Below are 17,846 nucleotides of genomic sequence, written 5' to 3'. Positions count from 1 at the left end.
GTTTGTTTGATTTGAGTTTCCTAAGACTAATTGTATTTTGATTGTTTCTCATCATTGAAAAATTCATAAAAATCTCAAAACTATGTCTTTTCAAGTCAATAATATAGAGAATTGAAGATTCAGAACATTCAGCAGAGGAATCAAACAGAAAAAGCTGGGCGTTCAAAATGCCCAGTGAAGAAGGAAAACTGGCGTTTAAACGCCAGCCAAGGTACCTGGCTGGGCGTTTAACGCCCAAAAAGGTAGCATTTTGGGCGTTAAACGCCAGAATGAATGCCATTCTGGGCGTTTAACGCCAGAAGGACACTAGAGGGAAGATTTTGTTTTTAATTCAAATCTTTTTCAAATTTTCATAATTTTTCAAAATCAAATCTTTTTCAAATCATATCCTTTCAATCATATCTCTTCAAAATCAATTTCTTTCCATTTTTTTATTATTTTCGAAAATCCTTGTTATAATTAATGATTTACTTCAAAATTTTCTAGTTGTTACTTGCCTATTAAGAAAGGATCAAAAGTTTTAATTCTAGAATCATATCTTCTAATTTCTTGTTAGTCAAGTAAATCAACTTTAATTTTAAAACTTTCTCTTTTTAGTTTGATTTTCAATCATATCTTCTCAATCATATCTTTTCAATCACATCTTTTTCAAAATTAACTCTCAATCATATCTTTTTTATTTCTAATTTCAAAATCTTTTTCAAAAATCACTTAATTTCTTTCCCAATCTTAATTTTCGAAAATCTCAAATCAAATTTTTAAATTTCTTTTTATTATTTCAAAATCTTCTTAATTTATTTTCGAAAATTCTCCCCCTTTTCTCACGTCCTTCTATTTAAGGGACTAACACTCCTCCTCAAGGTGCAATTCGAACTCTATCCCTCTTGTTAAGTTCGAATTCTCTTCTATCTACAGACTTATGCTTTTTTCTTTTGCTGTAAGAGACAGAGCTAGGACATGGTTGGATTCACAACCTAAAGAAAGCCTGAACTCTTGGGAAAAGCTAGTCAATGCCTTCTTGGCAAAGTTCTTTCCACCTCAAAAATTGAGCAAGCTTAGAGTGGAAGTCCAAACCTTCAGACAAAAGGAAGGTGAATCCCTCTATGAAGCATGGGAAAGATACAAGTAATTGATCAGAAGGTGCCCTTCTGACATGCTTTCAGAATGGAGCATCATAGGTATTTTCTATGATGGTCTGTCTGAACTATCCAAGATGTCATTGGATAGCTCTGCTGGAGGATCTCTTCATCTAGAGAAGACGCCTACAGAAGCTCAGGAACTCATTGAAATGGTTGCAAATAACCAATTCATGTACACTTCTGAAAGGAATCCTGTGAATAATGGGACAACTCAGAAGAAGAGAGTTCTTGAGATTGATACTCTGAATGCCATACTGGCTCAGAATAAAATATTGACCCAACAAGTCAATATGATTTCTCAGAGTCTGTCTGGAATGCAAGCAGCAACAGGCAGTACTAAGGAAGCTTCCTCTGAAGAAGAAGCTTATGATCCTGAAAACCCAGCAATGGAAGAGGTGAATTACATGGGAGAACCCTATTGAAACACCTATAATCCTTCATGGAGAAATCATCCAAATCTCTCATGGAAGGATCAACAGTGACCTCAACAAGGTTTCAACAACAATAATGGTGGAAGAAACAGGTTTAGCAATAGCAAGCCTTTTCCATCATCTTCTCAGCAACAAACAGAGAATTCTAAGCAGAGACACTCTGACTTAGCAACCATTGTCTCTGGTCTAATCAAAACCACTCAAAGTTTCATGACTGAAACAAGGTCCTCCATTAGAAATTTGGAGGCACAAATGGGCCAGCTGAGCAAGAAAATTACTGAACTCCCTCCTAGTACTCTCCCAAGAAATACAGAAGAGAATCTAAAGAGATAGTGCAAGGCCATAAACATGTCCCACATGGCCGAACCTGGAGAGGAGGAAGAGGCAGTGATTTTCACTGAGGAAGACCTCAATGGACGTCCACTAGCCTCCAAGGAGTTCCCTAATGAGGAACCATGGGAATCTGAGGCTCACACTGAGACCATAGAGATTCCATTGAATTTACTTCTGCCATTCATGAGCTCTGAGGAGTATTCTTCCTTTGAAGAGGATGAAGATGTTACTGAAGAGCAAGTTGCTAAGTACCTTGGAGCAATAGTTACCACTGAAGAGACAAGACCCTGGAAAATTCTCAATCCCTTGTACCATAGGCACCATGACCTTTGAGAAGGCTCTGTGTGACCTGGGGTCATGATGACATGTCAACATGTCATGTTTTTCTATGCTTTTTCATACAAGAAATTGATGATTTGTGCTTAAATATTGAATGCTTTTGTGCTTAAATGTTATATTTCTTTGATCTTTTGATTTGAAAAATTTTGTAGGAAATAAGAAGAAAAAGAAGCAAAAAGCACAAAATAAGCTAAAAAGAAGAAAAAAAGAGTTTTGGGGCACACTTTGAAGTTGGAGCACACTTTGGAGCCTTAGGCCACACTTTTAAAAGCGTGGCCCATGACCAAATAAAGGAGATTTGCAATCAGCACTCACAAAGCTCAGTTCACTAAGTGAACTTAGCTTTATCGTGAAGAACTTAGCTTGGAAGCAAGAATTTTCGCTAAGTTAAAACTTGGGCATTTACAACATGACCATGCCTCCTTCAAAGGGCTATAACTTGAGCTACAGACGTCCAATTGATGTGCTTCTAGTTGTGTTGGAAAGCTGACATTTAGAGCTTTCCAACGATATATAATAGTCCATATTTGGCATGAAATTGAGGCATAAGTGAAAGGCATCTTTAAGGACCAAAAACATGCAAAAATAAACCAAAGTGGCTTCACCAAGGCTCGAAGGGGGAGACACAAGGAAAGCAAGGAGGAGCGCTACACTTCTTGCAAGGAAAATAAGCAAAATGGCTCAGCAAGGATTCGAACTTGAGGCATTCCACTCAAGGCAAGGCGCCACCTTCCATTAATTCACAAAAAAATTTACTCCACAATGCTTCCACCAAGGTTCGAAGTTGGGGCTCATCAAAAAGCAAGGAGCACTCAGTTCACTTAATCAACCGAGCTTTATCGGGCCTGCACCGAGGAAGGCTTGTTGCGCAACAAATTGCAAGGCCAAAAGCAAGGATTGAGTGCTCAGTTAACTTTCACAACTGAGCCTTTCCTGGGAGGTGCACCATGGCACAATTTCAATTAAAAAGCCATTTTGGATCCACTCTTCTTCAAATCCAAAGCAAGCAAAGCCCACATCATCACTCAAAGGCACAAGAACAAGCTAGAATTGGGATTTTCATTTGATTTTTTTTCATTTCAATTTCATTTTATTTTGTAAAAAGCCTATATAAAGGCATCACTCTCATTTTCAAAAGGGGAAGCTCCATTAGAGAACATAGGGGGGTTGGTTCCACTAGGGAGCATTAGCATTAGTGAGCTCTCTCTCTTTAGTTTTCTTTTCTTTGTTTTTTGAATCTTGGGTGGAGAATTGAAGGAGTTATGTTTCATTCTCCCTCTGAGATTTCCCTTTGTTTGCCTTGCTGCATAATTTCAGTGAATTGCAATTTGAATCAAAGTTCTCTTACTGCTTTCATCTTCATTTCTTCTTCAATCTGTCTGCTGTTAAATCAAGGAAGGGATTGAGATCTAGACTTGTTTTCTAGTCTCTTTGATTCCCTGAGATCTTCAATTTTATTTTGCAATTGAGCTGAGCTCTTGGCTACTCTTCTGTTTTTGTTATTTCGTTGAAATTGTTGATTCCTCTTAAGGATTTAAGAATTGATCTAAGTTTTCTTGCTGCTTTTAATTCTCTTGCACCTCTACATTTCTGTTTTGATATTGAATTGATCTGTTTCTGAATTTTAGCATCTGAGCATTCTTTAATTCACTGCACTTCACAATTTCAATTCTGTTTTAATTCTCAGCACCCAACTTAATTTACTTTCAATCCATTTAATCCTTCTGCTACTTTAACTTTACTGCAATTTCCTTTCCTGCATTTTGCAATTTCACATTTCCGTTCACATTTAGCTTGGTTTAATTTCCTGCACATTTACACTTTCCTGCAATTTAAATTTCCAGTTGCTTGATCTATTGCTTTCTTTAATTTCCAGCACCCACTCCCCTTTACATTTAATGCAATTTACATTTCTTGCAATTTAAGTTTTAGCTATTTTACTTTCTTGTTCTTTAAGTTACTTGCAATTTTAATTTCTGCATCTTTTAAATTCCTTGCAATTTACTTTCTGTTGGCTATATTTCACACAATTCACTCAATGTTAGCTTGACTAAACTAATCACCCACTAAAGTTGCTTGATCCATCAATCCCTGTGGGATTGACCTCACTCTAAGTGAGTTTTACTACTTGATACGACCCGGTACACTTGCCGGTGAGTTTTGGGTGCTTGGAATTCGTTTTTTGTTTCAAATTTCCCATCAAGTTTTTGCAAAAACTTGATGTGTGGAAAACGATCCAACACAAAACTCACTGGCAAGTGTACCGGGTCGCATCAAGTAATAATAACTCACATGAGTGAGGTCGATCCCACAGGGATTGAAGGATTGAGCAATTTTAGTTTAGTGGTTGATTTAGTCAAGCGAATCAAGTATTGGTTGAGTGATTTGTGATTGCAGAACTTAAATTGCTTGAAATGTAAAGGGAGAGGGAGGAATTGCAGTAAATTAAAGAGCAGGAAAATAAAGGAGCTGAATCTTAAAGTGCAAGTAAATTAAATTGCAGAAACTTAGATTGCAAGTAATGTAAATGGCTGAAGCTTAAAGTGCAAGAAACGTAAAATGCATTAAAAGTAAATTGCAGAAATTAAACAAGAACAAGTAAATTGCAGAAATTAAACAAGAACAAGTAAATTGCATTAAACAATAAAAGAGAAAATTAAATTGCAGTGAAGTAGATCTTAAACAGAAGAGTAAAATGCTTTGAGAATTTAAAAAAACAGAGAAAGCAATGCTTAATTTGCAGCAAAGTAAAAGAGGTTGAAGATCTCAGGGTAGAAGATACTAGATAACAAGTCTAGATCTCAAATCCTTCCTTGATCCAACAAGAATAATTGCAAAAGAAACTGAAAAGTAAATTGCAGAAAGAGTAGAAGATGAAGCAGTAAATGGAAATTGGAATTCAATTATGCAGAAAAATTAAACAAGATCTCAAGGTGAGATTGAAACAGAAGTTTTTCAATTCTCCACCCAAGAGCCAAAGCAAGAAAATAAAAGAGTGCTCAAGCAATAACCAAGAAGAAGAGAGATCAATTCTCCTTCCAAGTTCTCAGAAATCAAAATTCAAAAGTAAAAAGCTCCAAAAATGAAAATGAAAGCTAAAAGGGAAAATTCAAAGTAAAATCTAGAGGTGTCAAAAGGTCCTAATTACATCAAACTAACTCCTATTTATACACTTTCTATTCTTGGACTTTGGAATTTGGATGGGCTTTTGATTTGGTGAAGAAATGAATTAAGTTGGATTTTTAATTCAATTTTTAGCCCAAATGCACCTCCCAGGGGTAAGCTCAGTTGGAAAAACCAACTGAGCACTCCATTGTTGCAGCCCGTGTCATTTGGTGCGTGCGTCCCAGCCTTGGTCATTGCGTGACACTAGAGCTCAGTTGGAATTTTGAACTGAGCTCTATGTGTGTCAAAGTTGTGCGCTCCATGGCATCATGGCCGTGTCAAGTGCGCGCTCAAAGCCCCCCTTGGTGTGCAAAATTGTTGCTTTGGCCGTGTCAAATTGTTGTGCGCATGGCATCCTTGGTGCGCTGGTCCGTGTCATGGTGTGGGGAGGATGGGATGCAGTGATGCTCAGTTGGAAAAACCAACTGAGCTTTCCATGTAGCACCTTGTTCTTGTCCTTAATATCCCATGTTCGAATCCTGGTGGAGGAAGTGGAGGCTAATTTACTTTGGAAGAGTTGGACGCTCTTCCCTTGCTTCTCATGGAGCTCCCTTGTTCGAACCTTGGGCCAAGCATTTAAGCTATTTCCTCTTGATTTTCCTTGCAAGCTTGGTGGCACTCCTTCCTTATGTTTCAAGGAATTCCCAAGTTTGAATCCTAGAGGAAGCATTCTAGCTATTTCTTCTTGAATTCCCTTGCAAGGAGTAGCGTGTGGTTCCAAGTTCGAACCATGGAGGTGGCCTTTTGGCTATTTTCTTCTCATTTTGATTGCAAGGAGCGTTCCTTGCTTCCTTTAGCTCATGAGTTCGAAACTTGGTGGCTTCACTCCTTGGAAGTTCATCTTGAATTAATTTGGAGAGGTCCCCGATAAAGTTAACTTAGTTAACTGAGCTTTGTACCATTTCCTTGCTTTCTTTAGTGCTCAGTTAACTATTTGAACTTAGCTTTGTACCTTGCCTTCTCCTTTCATTCCTTGTGAAGCTCAGTTTATTTTTCCAACTTAGCCTTCCTTCTTCCTCAATGTTGGCACACTTTTTGCTTCCCTTGGGCACGCTTTTTGCTTCTTTTGGAACGTCCCTTAGGCCACGCTTTTCTTCTTTTCTTCTTTCTTCACCTACAAGTAATCAAAACAACCAATCAAAGTATTACTAAATTCACAAGGTTTATAAATCACTAAAATTCAATTAAATTTGGCTTTATCCTCATGATTTAGCATCAAATAAATGGTGGTTGTTTGATTCAAAGAAGTCATGCATTTTCATTCCAAATTACTTACTTAGAATGCAAGAAAGTGCATAAAATCTAATAAAAACAAAGAAAAAGGCTAGTGAAACTAGGCTAAGATGATTTGTCATCACAACACCAAACTTAAAACTTGCTTGTCCCCAAGCAAGCACTTAAACATAAGAGAAGATAGAATGAAATAGATAGGTATGCATGTCCTTATTAGGCAAATAGTTGAATTTTGTTTATGGGGTTTTATGCAGATAAAAAAAAATAGCTCATTTATTACTTGCTGTCAAAACAAACAATGTTTCCTTAAGGGTTCACCAAGGTTGCTGCTATGATTCCTTACCTTTTTCCTTAATTCCCTTGTTAGCTTTTTCGTCTTTCTTTTGCATTTCAGAGCTTATTATTTATTAAGGGCTTGATGTCAAATGTTGCAGTGGCCTTTGGCTTATTTTCACTCAACATTTTTTTTCACCACAGACACATGGCTCACTTCTTTTTTCCTAGGATCATTGATGCCCAGCATCTCTTTGGATTACTAAATGTTTTGTAGCTAGGTTGCTCTTTATTGTGGACTTTCAGTTGGCAATCCCAAATCAGTTGATCTAAGTTGCCAAGTTTTAAAATACTCCTTAGAACCTACTTGTCCAAGCATATCCTAGTACATAAACACCACAGGCATATGTCCTAGGGTCCAAGCTATTGGTGTCTAGCCTTATTGTTTGTTTCTTTGCCAATTTTTGGCTTTTCTTCTTTATTTTCAAGGGGGCTTTCATTAATTGAAGGATCATAGCAGCAAACTAGCTTAAGCTTCAAGAAACAAGTCATTCTGCAACATTTATTCCATGAGCTAATAGTTGAATCAAACACACACCACCACTAACTTTCATTCTAACTTTTGCAACATTGAACAATTACTTTTCAAAATCAAACATCTTTCTTTTACTCAAATAGCAAGGGAGACAAGACAAAGTGTTCAAGCTGATGAGTGATGACAATTATTATGCAGATAACTTTCAAGCAAAAATTATGCAGATAGCTTTCTTCAACATGTACTTTCACTTGCAACTAAATAATTATTCCAGCCAGACTTAAAGGATTCTCTGAATTAAATCATTACATATCAACAAGGATCAAGAATAGATACAACCTGTTGAGTTGCAGTTTTCCATTCTTACTTCCATTTGCTCCTTTTGAGTTGTAATTCAGGTGTTCTTTTAATTTGTTGGCTATTTTTCTACCTGCTCCTCAAATGTTGCTTGCTGTTTAACCCTTTTAGGTGTTGGTAAATCTGCAAAGCTTGTGTGTGGGCTCTCGAACTTACTTTGGTGTGTGAACACCAAACTTAGTTCCTTGCCAATATTTCTCATGCAACAAATTATATGTGAACTCTTTTTCTTTTTCAAAAGAAATAAACTAATGATTTGGAAACAACAAAATAGTTAACTAGTTTATCTAAATGCTCAAAGCTAGCATTATGCAGGGGTGAGAATATGTTTTATGATGGGATTTTGGTGGAACACCTAACTTAGAATCCTTCATTCTCCCTTATATTGTTTTGGTGTGCAACACCAAACTTAGCTTTTTGCAATATAGATAAGGCTAATTAACCTCTTTATTGAAATAGCTATGAAAAGAAACTACCTCAAGTTGGGTTGCCTCCCAACAAGCGCTCTTTTATTGTCACTAGCTTGACATTCTCTGTGTTTGTTCAGTTCAGAAACTGAACTTCCTTTTCCTTGTCCCATTGTCCTCCTAAATAAGGCTTTGCTCTATGCCCATTTGCTGTGAAGTGGCTCTGTGTGGCTTCATCTAGCAGCTCAAGACTTCCATAAGGAATGACTTTTGTTACTAGATACGGACTTGTCCATTTGGACTTGAGCTTGCCAGGGAAGATCTTGAGCCTTGAGTTATACAGGAGCACTTGCTGTCCAGGCTTAAACTCTTTCTTTGAGATCTTCTTGTCATGCCACCTCTTACCTCTCTCCTTGTATATCTTAGCATTCTCATAAGCTTCTAGTCTAAACTCATCCAACTCATTTAGTTGTAGCAGCCTCTTTTCTCCTGCTGCTTGAGAATCAAGGTTGAGGAGTTTAGTGGCCCAAAAAGCTTTATGTTCAAGCTCCACAGGGAGGTGACAAGATTTTCCATATAATAGCTGAAATGGGGACTTTCCAATGGGAGTTTTGAAAGTTGTCTTGTATGCCCAGAGTGCATCTTCTAACTTCCTGGCCCAATCTTTCCTTGTGCTTCCCACTGTTTTTTCTAAAATTCTCTTCAACTCTCTGTTTGCTAATTCAGCCTGGCCATTAGTCTGAGGATGGTATGGTGTGGCTACTTTATGGATTACTCCATATTTGTGGAGGAGTTTCTCCATTTGTTTGTTGCAGAAGTGACCACCACCATCACTGACAAGACCCTTAGGCACTCCATATCTAGTGAAGATATGCTTCTTAAGGAATTGAAGGACAATTTGTGCATCACAAGTGGTTGTGGCTATGGCTTCCACCCATTTTGAGACATACTCTACTGCTACCAAGATGTATCTGAAAGAATAAGAAGGGGAAAAAGGTCCCATGAAATCAATGCCCCATAGGTCAAATAGCTCAACTTCCAAGATGAAATTCTGAGGCATCTTATTCCTTTTTGTCAATCCTCCAGCTCTTTGGCATTCATTGCATTGGTGAACAAACTCTTTGGCATCCTTGAAGATAGTTGGCCAATAGAAACCGCTTTGTAATACCTTTGCAGCTATTCTCTCTGGTCCAAAGTGTCCACCGTATGCTGAACCATGACAATGCCACAATATGTCCCTCATTTCATTTTCATGGATACACCTCCTAATCATTCCATCAGAGCACCTCTTGAATAAAAAGGGTTCATCCCACAAGAACTTCCTTGCTTCATTGAGCAGCTTCTTCACTTGTTGCTTAGAACATTCTTGAGGTATCTTCCTTCCCACTTTGTAATTTGCTATGCCAGCAAACCAGGGTGTTTGTTGAACTTGGAACAGGTGCTCATCTGGGAAGTTCTCATTTACTTGTTGTGGTCTATCTTGACAGGCTTCTTGTGGTACTCTTGATAAATGATCCGCCACTTGATTTTCACTTCCCTTCCTATCCCTTACTTCAATATCAAACTCTTGAATTAGCAACACCCACCTAATAAGCCTTGGCTTTGAATCCTGTTTAGACATTAAATACTTGAGAGCAGCATGGTCAGTGTACACTATAACTTTGGAGCCAATCAAGTATTGTCTAAACTTATCAAATGCATAAATAATCGCCAAAAGTTTTTTCTCAGTGGTTGTATAATTTTTCTGTGTTTCATTTAACACTTTGCTGGCATAATATATGACATGGTGCAACTTGTCTTTCTTTTGTCCCAGCACAGCACCAATAGCAAGGTCACTTGCATCACACATAAGTTCAAAAGGTAAGTTCCAATCAGGGGGTGTGATGATTGGTGCTGTGATGAGTTTTCTCTTTAAGGTTTCAAAGGCATGCTTACAGTTGTCATCAAAGATGAAAGGGTTGTCAATCACTAGCAAATTGCTCAATGGCTTTGCTATTTTTGAGAAATCTTTGATGAACCTTCTGTAGAAACCAGCATGCCCAAGAAAACTCCTTACTGCTTTCACATTAACGGGTATAGGAAGTTTTTCAATAATTTCTATTTTAGCTTTATCAACTTCTATACCTCTGCATGACACCTTATGCCCAAGAACTATCCCTTCAGGAACCATGAAATGGCATTTTTCCCAGTTTAAGATCAAGTTAGTTTCTTGGAATCTTTTCAAAACAAGAGTTAAATGATGCAAACAGGTGTTAAATGAATTTCCAAAGACAGAAAAATCATCCATGAAGACTTCTAAAAATTTTTCAACCATATCCGAGAAAATGGAAAGCATACACCTCTGAAATGTGGCTGGGGCGTTGCACAGCCCAAAGGGCATCCTCCTGTACGCAAAAACTCCAAATGGACATGTGAAGGCAGTTTTCTCTTGATCTTTAGGGTCCACCACGATTTGATTGTAACCAGAATACCCATCTAAGAAATAATAATAGGCATGGCCAGCTAATCTTTCCAGCATCTGATCAATGAATGGGAGAGGAAAATGGTCTTTCCTTATGGCATCATTCAATTTTCTATAGTCTATGCACATCCTCCACCCAGTCACTGTCCTAGTAGGGATCAACTCATTCTTCTCATTGGTGATGACCGTCATTCCTCCCTTTTTTGGTACAACTTGAACCGGGCTCACCCATGAGCTGTCAGAGATTGAGAAAATTATTCCAGCATTCCACAACTTCATGACTTCCTTTTGAACTACCTCCTTCATGGCTGGGTTGAGCCTTCTTTGGGGTTGGACCACAGGCTTTAATTCTTCTTCCAGCAAAATTTTATGCATACAGATGGCTGGGCTAATACTTTTGATATCGTCAATTGTCCATCCCAAGGCTGCTTTGTGATCTTTCAACACTTCAAGCAGCTTTGTTTCTTCTTCCATATTCAAGGGGGAGTTAATGATCACTGGTAGGGTCTCTTCTTCTCCCAGGAATACATATTTGAGGTGAGGGGGAAGAGGTTTCAATTCCTGTTTTGGCTTCTCTTTCTCCTTGTCTTCACTAGAGATTTCTACCACCTCTTCTTCCTGTTGCTCATGACAAGTGGCTTCTAACATTTCCTCCACTAGACTTTCTATCATGTCCACCTTCATGTAATTTTCTTGTTCAGGAGGGTGTTGCATTGATTTGAAGACATTGATGACCATTTGCTCATTATGTACTCTAAAAATCATCTCTCCCTTCTCTACATCAATAATGGCTCTTGCTGTGGCTAAAAATGGCCTTCCCAAGATGATTGAGTTGTTTCCTTCTTCCTCTGTATCCAGAATTATGAAGTCTGCTGGGAAGATAAACTCCCCAACCTTCACTAACAGGTTTTCCACAATGCCATTGGGTGTCTTGATTGATCTGTCAGCCATCACCAAAGACATCCTGGTAGGTTTGAGTTCCTCTATGGCAAGCTTCCTCATCATTGATAATGGCATCAGATTGATGCTAGCACCAAGGTCACAAAGAGCTTTGTCTAGGGTCATTTTGCCTATGGTGCATGAAACTACAAAGCTCCATGGATCTTTAAGCTTTGGTGGGATAACTCCTTGAATCACAGCACTACATTCTTCAGTAAGAAGTATGGTTTCCTTCTCTTGCCAACTTCTCTTCTTGTTGATGAGTTCTTTTAAGAACTTTGCATACAGGGGCATTTGCTCAAGTGCTTCAGCTAAGGGAATATTGATCTCCAACTTCTTGAAGATTTCAAGAAATTTTGGGAAGTGTTGGTCCTTAGTCTCTTTGTTGAACCTTTGAGGATATGGCAAAGGTGGTGTGAAGTTCACTCCCTGCCTTTGTTCCTTGGTTGGCTCTTTCATTTCTTCCTTCTCTTTCCTTGATTTTTGTGGCTGATCTTCCCTTTCTTTGAGCTCTTCTGAGGTCTGCTTTTTTGCTGTTACATCTTCATCATTGGCTTTCTCTTCTTCAGCTTGTTTCTTGTCACTTTCCTTTGGCTTCTTGGTTGCTTCTTCATTTTTCACCAAGATTTTTCCACTCCTCAGTTGTATTGCCTTTCACTCCTCCTTAGGATTAGGAATGGTGTCACTTGGCAGTGAGCTTGATGGCCTTTCGATGGCAATCTGCTTGGAGAGTTGTCCAATTTGCCTTTCCATATTTTTCATGGAGGCTTCCTGGTTCCTCAATGTCATCTCTTGATTTTTCATCATCTTTTCCATTAAGAGCTCCAAGTTGTTAATCCTTTGAGAGTCTTGTGAGATTGGTTGATTGTGGGGAGTTGAGGGTTGAGGGTAAGTATTTTGATTTGAGGTTTGGTTATTGGATGGATGATGGTTAGAATTGGGGTAGGTGTTTTGTGGTTTTCTGTATGTAGCTTGGCTATTATTCTGTTGATTGTTTTGGTTTGTGTTCTTCCAATTGTTTTGGTTTGAGTTTCTCTGCCATGGTTGTTGAGTTTGATTGTGGTTGTCTCCCCATCTAAGGTTGGGATGGTTCTTCCATGACGGGTTGTAAGTATCACCATAGACTTCATTTGGCCCAGAATTTTGGTTGTGCATGTACTGGACTTGTTCCTGCTGTTGCTCCTCTTGAGTTTCTTCATTTTGCCCCCATGTGGTTGATGTTTGGCTAGTGTTAACTGTTGCAACTTGGAGGCTATCAATCCTCTTGGCCATTTGCTCAAATTGTTGTTGAATTTACTGCTGCATCATTTTGTTTTGAGCTAGTATTGAGTCCACTCCTTCCAACTCCATCACTCCTTTCCTTTGTGATGGTTGGCGTTGCCTTTGGTGAGCAAAGAAATATTGATTGTTGGCCACCATATCAATGAGATTTTGGGCTTCCTTTGCCGTTTTCATTAGTTGTAAAGAGCCTCCTGCTAAATAATCCAAAGCTTCTTGAGATTTCAATGTCAAGCCTTCATAGAAATTCTGCAATCTGTCCCACTCACTGAACATTCCTGGTGGACACTTCCTGATTAGAGTTTTGTATCGTTCCCATGCTACATACAAGGGTTCAGCATCCATTTGTGTGAATGTTTGCACTTCATCTTCAATCTAATAACTCTTTGAGGTGGGTAAAACTTGGCAAGGAACTTGGTTACTAGATCATCCCAATTGTTGATGCTGTCTCTTGGGAAGGATTCCAACCATTAAGTGGCTTTGTCTCTGAGAAAAAATGGAAATAGCAGTAGCTTGTAACTGTCAGGGTGCACACCATTGGTTTTGACAGTGTCACAAATCCTTAAGAAGGTGGACAAGTGTTGGTTAGGGTCTTCAAGTGGTCCTCCTCCATAAGAACAATTATTTTGAACTAAGGTGATGAGTTGTGGCTTTAGTTCAAAGTTATTTGCATTAACATTTGGGGTAAGAATGCTACTCCCACAATGTCTAGGATCTGCACATGTGTAGGAAGCCAAAACTCTTCTCTGTGGTGGATTATTGTTGTTATTGGCTGCTCCTTCAGCTCCATTTGGTGGATTTGTTAGGTGTTCCTCCATATCTTGGAATTCTTCTTCTGATTCTTCTTCTCCAACAATGTTTTTCCCTCTTTTAGCTCTTCTTAATCTTCTGAGGGTTTTTTCATCTTGTTCACAAAAAGTGGGTGTAATTCTCCTTGTACCTGACATACAACCAAAGCATAAGAATCACACAACACCAGAAAGGCAATTTCACTTCAATCCTTTGCTGAATTGAAATGTTAGTTGGATTAAGCAAAAATTCAAACAGTTAATGTGTTAGTCAAAAATTAAAGAAACAGAAAATAAAAAGTGCTTGATCTAGATCTTCACTTCACTTAATCATTGTCAATCTCTTTCAATCCCCGGCAACGGCGCCAAAAACTTGATGTGTGAAAAACGATCCAACACAAAACTCACCGGCAAGTGTACCGGGTCGCATCAAGTAATAATAACTCACATGAGTGAGGTCGATCCCACAGGGATTGAAGGATTGAGCAATTTTAGTTTAGTGGTTGATTTAGTCAAGCGAATCAAGTATTGGTTGAGTGATTTGTGATTGCAGAACTTAAATTGCTTGAAATGTAAAGGGAGAGGGAGGAATTGCAGTAAATTAAATAGCAGGAAAATAAAGGAGCTGAATCTTAAAGTGCAAGTAAATTAAATTGCAGAAACTTAGATTGCAAGTAATGTAAATGGCTGAAGCTTAAAGTGCAAGAAACGTAAATTGCTTGAATTGTAAAAGGGATTGGGAGTTGGGATTGCGGAAATTAAACAAGAACAAGTAAATTGCATTAAACAATAAAAGAGAAAATTAAATTGCAGTGAAGTAGATCTTAAACAGAAGAGTAAAATGCTTTGAGAATTTTAAAAAACAGAGAAAGCAATGCCTAATTTCCAGCAAAGTAAAAGAGGTTGAAGATCTCAGGGTGGAAGAGACTAGATAACAAGTCTAGATCTCAAATCCTTCCTTGATCCAACAAGAATAATTGCAAAAAAAAACTGAAAAGTAAATTGCAGAAAGAGTAGAAGATGAAGCAGTAAATGGAAATTGGAATTCAATTATGCAGAAAAATTAAACAAGATCTCAAGGTGAGATTGAAACAGAAGTTTTTCAATTCTCCACCCAAGATCCAAAGAAGGAAAATAAAAGAGTGCTCAAGTAAGAACCAAGAAGAAGAGAGATCAATTCTCCTTCCAAGATCTCAGAAATCAAAATTCAAAAGTAAAAAGCTCCAAAAGTGAAAATGAAAGCTAAAAGGGAAAATTCAAAGTAAAATCTAGAGGTGTCAAAAGGTCCTAATTACATCAAACTAACTCCTATTTATACACTTTCTATTCTTGGATTTTGGAATTTGGATGGGCTTTTGATTTGGTGAAGAAATTAATTAAGTTGGATTTTTAATTCAATTTTTAGCCCAAATGCACCTCCCAGGGGTAAGCTCAGTTGGAAAAATCAACTGAGCACTCCATTGTTGCTGCCCGTGTCATTTGGTGCGTGCGTCCCAGCCTTGGTCATTGCGTGACACTAGAGCTCAGTTGGAATTTTGAACTGAGCTCTATGTGTGTCAAAGTTGTGCGCTCCATGGCATCATGGCCGTGTCAAGTGCGCACTCAAAGCCCCCCTTGGTGTGCAAAATTGTTGCTTTGGCCGTGTCAAATTGTTGTGCGCATGGCATCCTTGGTGCGCTGGTCCGTGTCATGGTGTGGGGAGGATGGGATGTAGTGATGCTCAGTTGGAAAAACCAACTAAGCTTTCCATGTAGCGCCTTGTTCTTGTCCTTAATGTCCCAGATTCGAATCCTGGTGGAGGAAGTGGAGGCTAATTTACTTTGGAAGAGTTGGACGCTCCTCCCTTGCTTCTCATGGAGCTCCCTTGTTCGAACCTTGGGCCAAGCATTTAAGCTATTTCCTCTTGATTTTTCTTGCAAGCTTGGTGGCACTCCTTCCTTATGTTTCAAGGAATTCCCAAGTTCGAATCCTAGTGGAAGCATTCTAGCTATTTCTTCTTGAATTCCCTTGCAAGGAGTAGCGTGTGGTTCCAAGTTCGAACCATGGAGGAGGCATTTTGGCTATTTTCTTCTCATTTTCATTGCAAGGAGCGTTCCTTGCTTCCTTTAGCTCATGAGTTCGAAACTTGATGGCTTCACTTCTTGGAAGTTCATCTTGAATTAATTTGGAGAGGTCTCCGATAAAGTTAACTTAGTTAACTGAGCTTTGTACCATTTCCTTGCTTTCTTTAGTGCTCAGTTAACTATTTGAACTTAGCTTTTTACCTTGCCTTCTCCTTTCATTCCTTGTGAAGCTCAGTTTATTTTTCCAACTTAGCCTTCCTTCTTCCTCAATGTTTGCATACTTTTTGCTTTCCTTGGGCACGCTTTTTGCTTCTTTTGGAACGTCCCTTAGGCCACGCTTTTCTTCTTTTCTTCTTTCTTCACCTACAAGTAATCAAAACAACCAATCAAAGTATCACTAAATTCACAAGGTTTATAAATCACTAAAATTCAATTAAATTTGGCTTTATCCTCATGATTTAGCATCAAATAAATGGTGGTTGTTTGATTCAAAGAAGTCATGCATTTTCATTCCAAATTACTTACTTAGAATGCAAGAAAGTGCATAAAATCTAATAAAAACAAAGAAAAAGGCTAGTGAAATTAGGCTAAGATAAGCTAGGGATCATTGAGAAGCTAGGGATCATTGAGAAGCTAGGGATCATTGAGGTATAAGCTGCTAGAATCTTACTAGAGATGGCAGACTTCAAAGAAATAGGCTTATGGACTTGTAGAGGATGTCTTGGTAAAGGTTGAAGGCCACTACATCCCTGCTGACTTCATAATCCTAGAGACTGGGAAGTGCATGGATGAATCCATCATCCTTGGTAGACCCTTCCTAGCCACAGCAAAAGCTGTTATTGATGTTGACAGAGGAGAATTGATCATTCAAGTGAATGCAGACTCCCTTGTGTTTAAAGCTCAAGGATATCCCTCTGTAACCATGGAGAGAAAGCATGAAGAGCTTCTCTCAATACAGAGTCAAACAGAGCCCCACAGTCAAATTCTAAGTTTGGTGTTGGGAGGCCACAACCAAACTTTAAGTTTGGTGTTGAACCCCCACATTCAAACTCTAAGTTTGGTGTTGGGAGGTTCCAACATTGCTCTGAACATCTGTGAGGCTCCATGAGAGCCCACTGTCAAGCTATTGACATTAAAGAAGTGCTTGTTGGGAGGCAACCCAATCTTTAATTATCTATGTTAAATTTCTTTTTTCTTTTGTTATTTTATGTTTTCTATAGGTTCATGATCATGTGAAGTCACAAAAACAATTGAAAAAGCAAAAACAAAAGGAAAAACAGAATGAAAAATAGAACACCCTGGAGGAGAAACTTAATGGCGTTTAAACGCCAGTAAGGGTAGCAGAATGGGCGTTAAACTCCCAGTCTGGCACCATTCTGGGCGTTTAACGCCAGGAATGGGCAAGAAGCTGGCGTTTAACGCCAGGAATGGGCAAAAAAATGGCGTTAAATGCCAGAAATGAGCAGCAGCCTGGCGTTTAACGCCAGGATTGGCAGCAAGGGGCGTTTTGCACGCCACATGGTGCAGGGATGAGAAATCCTTGACACCTCAGGATCCGTGGACCCCACATGATTCCCACCTACCCCACCTCTCTCTCACTTTTTCACCCATTCACCAATCACCTCAATACCTCTTCCGCAAAAACCCCTCACCTATCAAATCCCACCATTCTCTTCACCACTCACATCCATCCTTCATAAAACCCCACCTACCTCACCATTCAAATTCAAACCACTTTTCCACCCAAACCCACCCATAATGACCGAACCATACCTCCCTCTCCACTCCTATATAAACCCATCTTCGCTCCTTCATTTTCACACAACCTAAACACTACTTCTCCCCCTTGGCCGAAACACAAAGCCCCCTCCATCTCCTCTGTTTCTTATTCTACTACTCACTTCTTTCTTCTTTTACTCGAGGACGAGCAACCTTCTAAGTTTGGTGTGGTAAAAGCTAAAGCTTTTTTGTTTTTCCATAACCATTAATGGAACCAAAGGCCGGAAAAACCTCTAGAAAGAGGAAAGGGAAGGCAAAAGCTTCCACCTCCGAGTCATGGGAGATGGAGAGATTCCTCTCAAAGGTGCATCAAGACCACTTCTATG

The 17,846-nt window shown here is 38.9% G+C and overlaps 1 non-coding gene across 1 annotated transcript; it reads right to left on the bottom strand.

Annotated features, from left to right (window-relative positions):
* Window positions 1–1,051: 1,051 nt before the first annotated feature.
* On the bottom strand, window positions 1,052–1,159 carry LOC148548210 (small nucleolar RNA R71). The gene has a single exon (XR_015897064.1). It is a non-coding gene; the product is annotated as a small nucleolar RNA R71 (small nucleolar RNA).
* Between the last annotated feature and the right edge of the window lie 16,687 nt (window positions 1,160–17,846).

Source organism: Arachis ipaensis, chromosome B8, assembly GCF_059453495.1.
Source record: "Arachis ipaensis isolate K30076 ecotype BB chromosome B8, ASM5945349v1, whole genome shotgun sequence".
Lineage (NCBI taxonomy): Eukaryota > Viridiplantae > Streptophyta > Magnoliopsida > Fabales > Fabaceae > Arachis > Arachis ipaensis.
The sequence above is the reverse complement of the archived record's forward strand: the minus strand, read 5'-3'. Positions and strand labels throughout refer to the sequence as shown.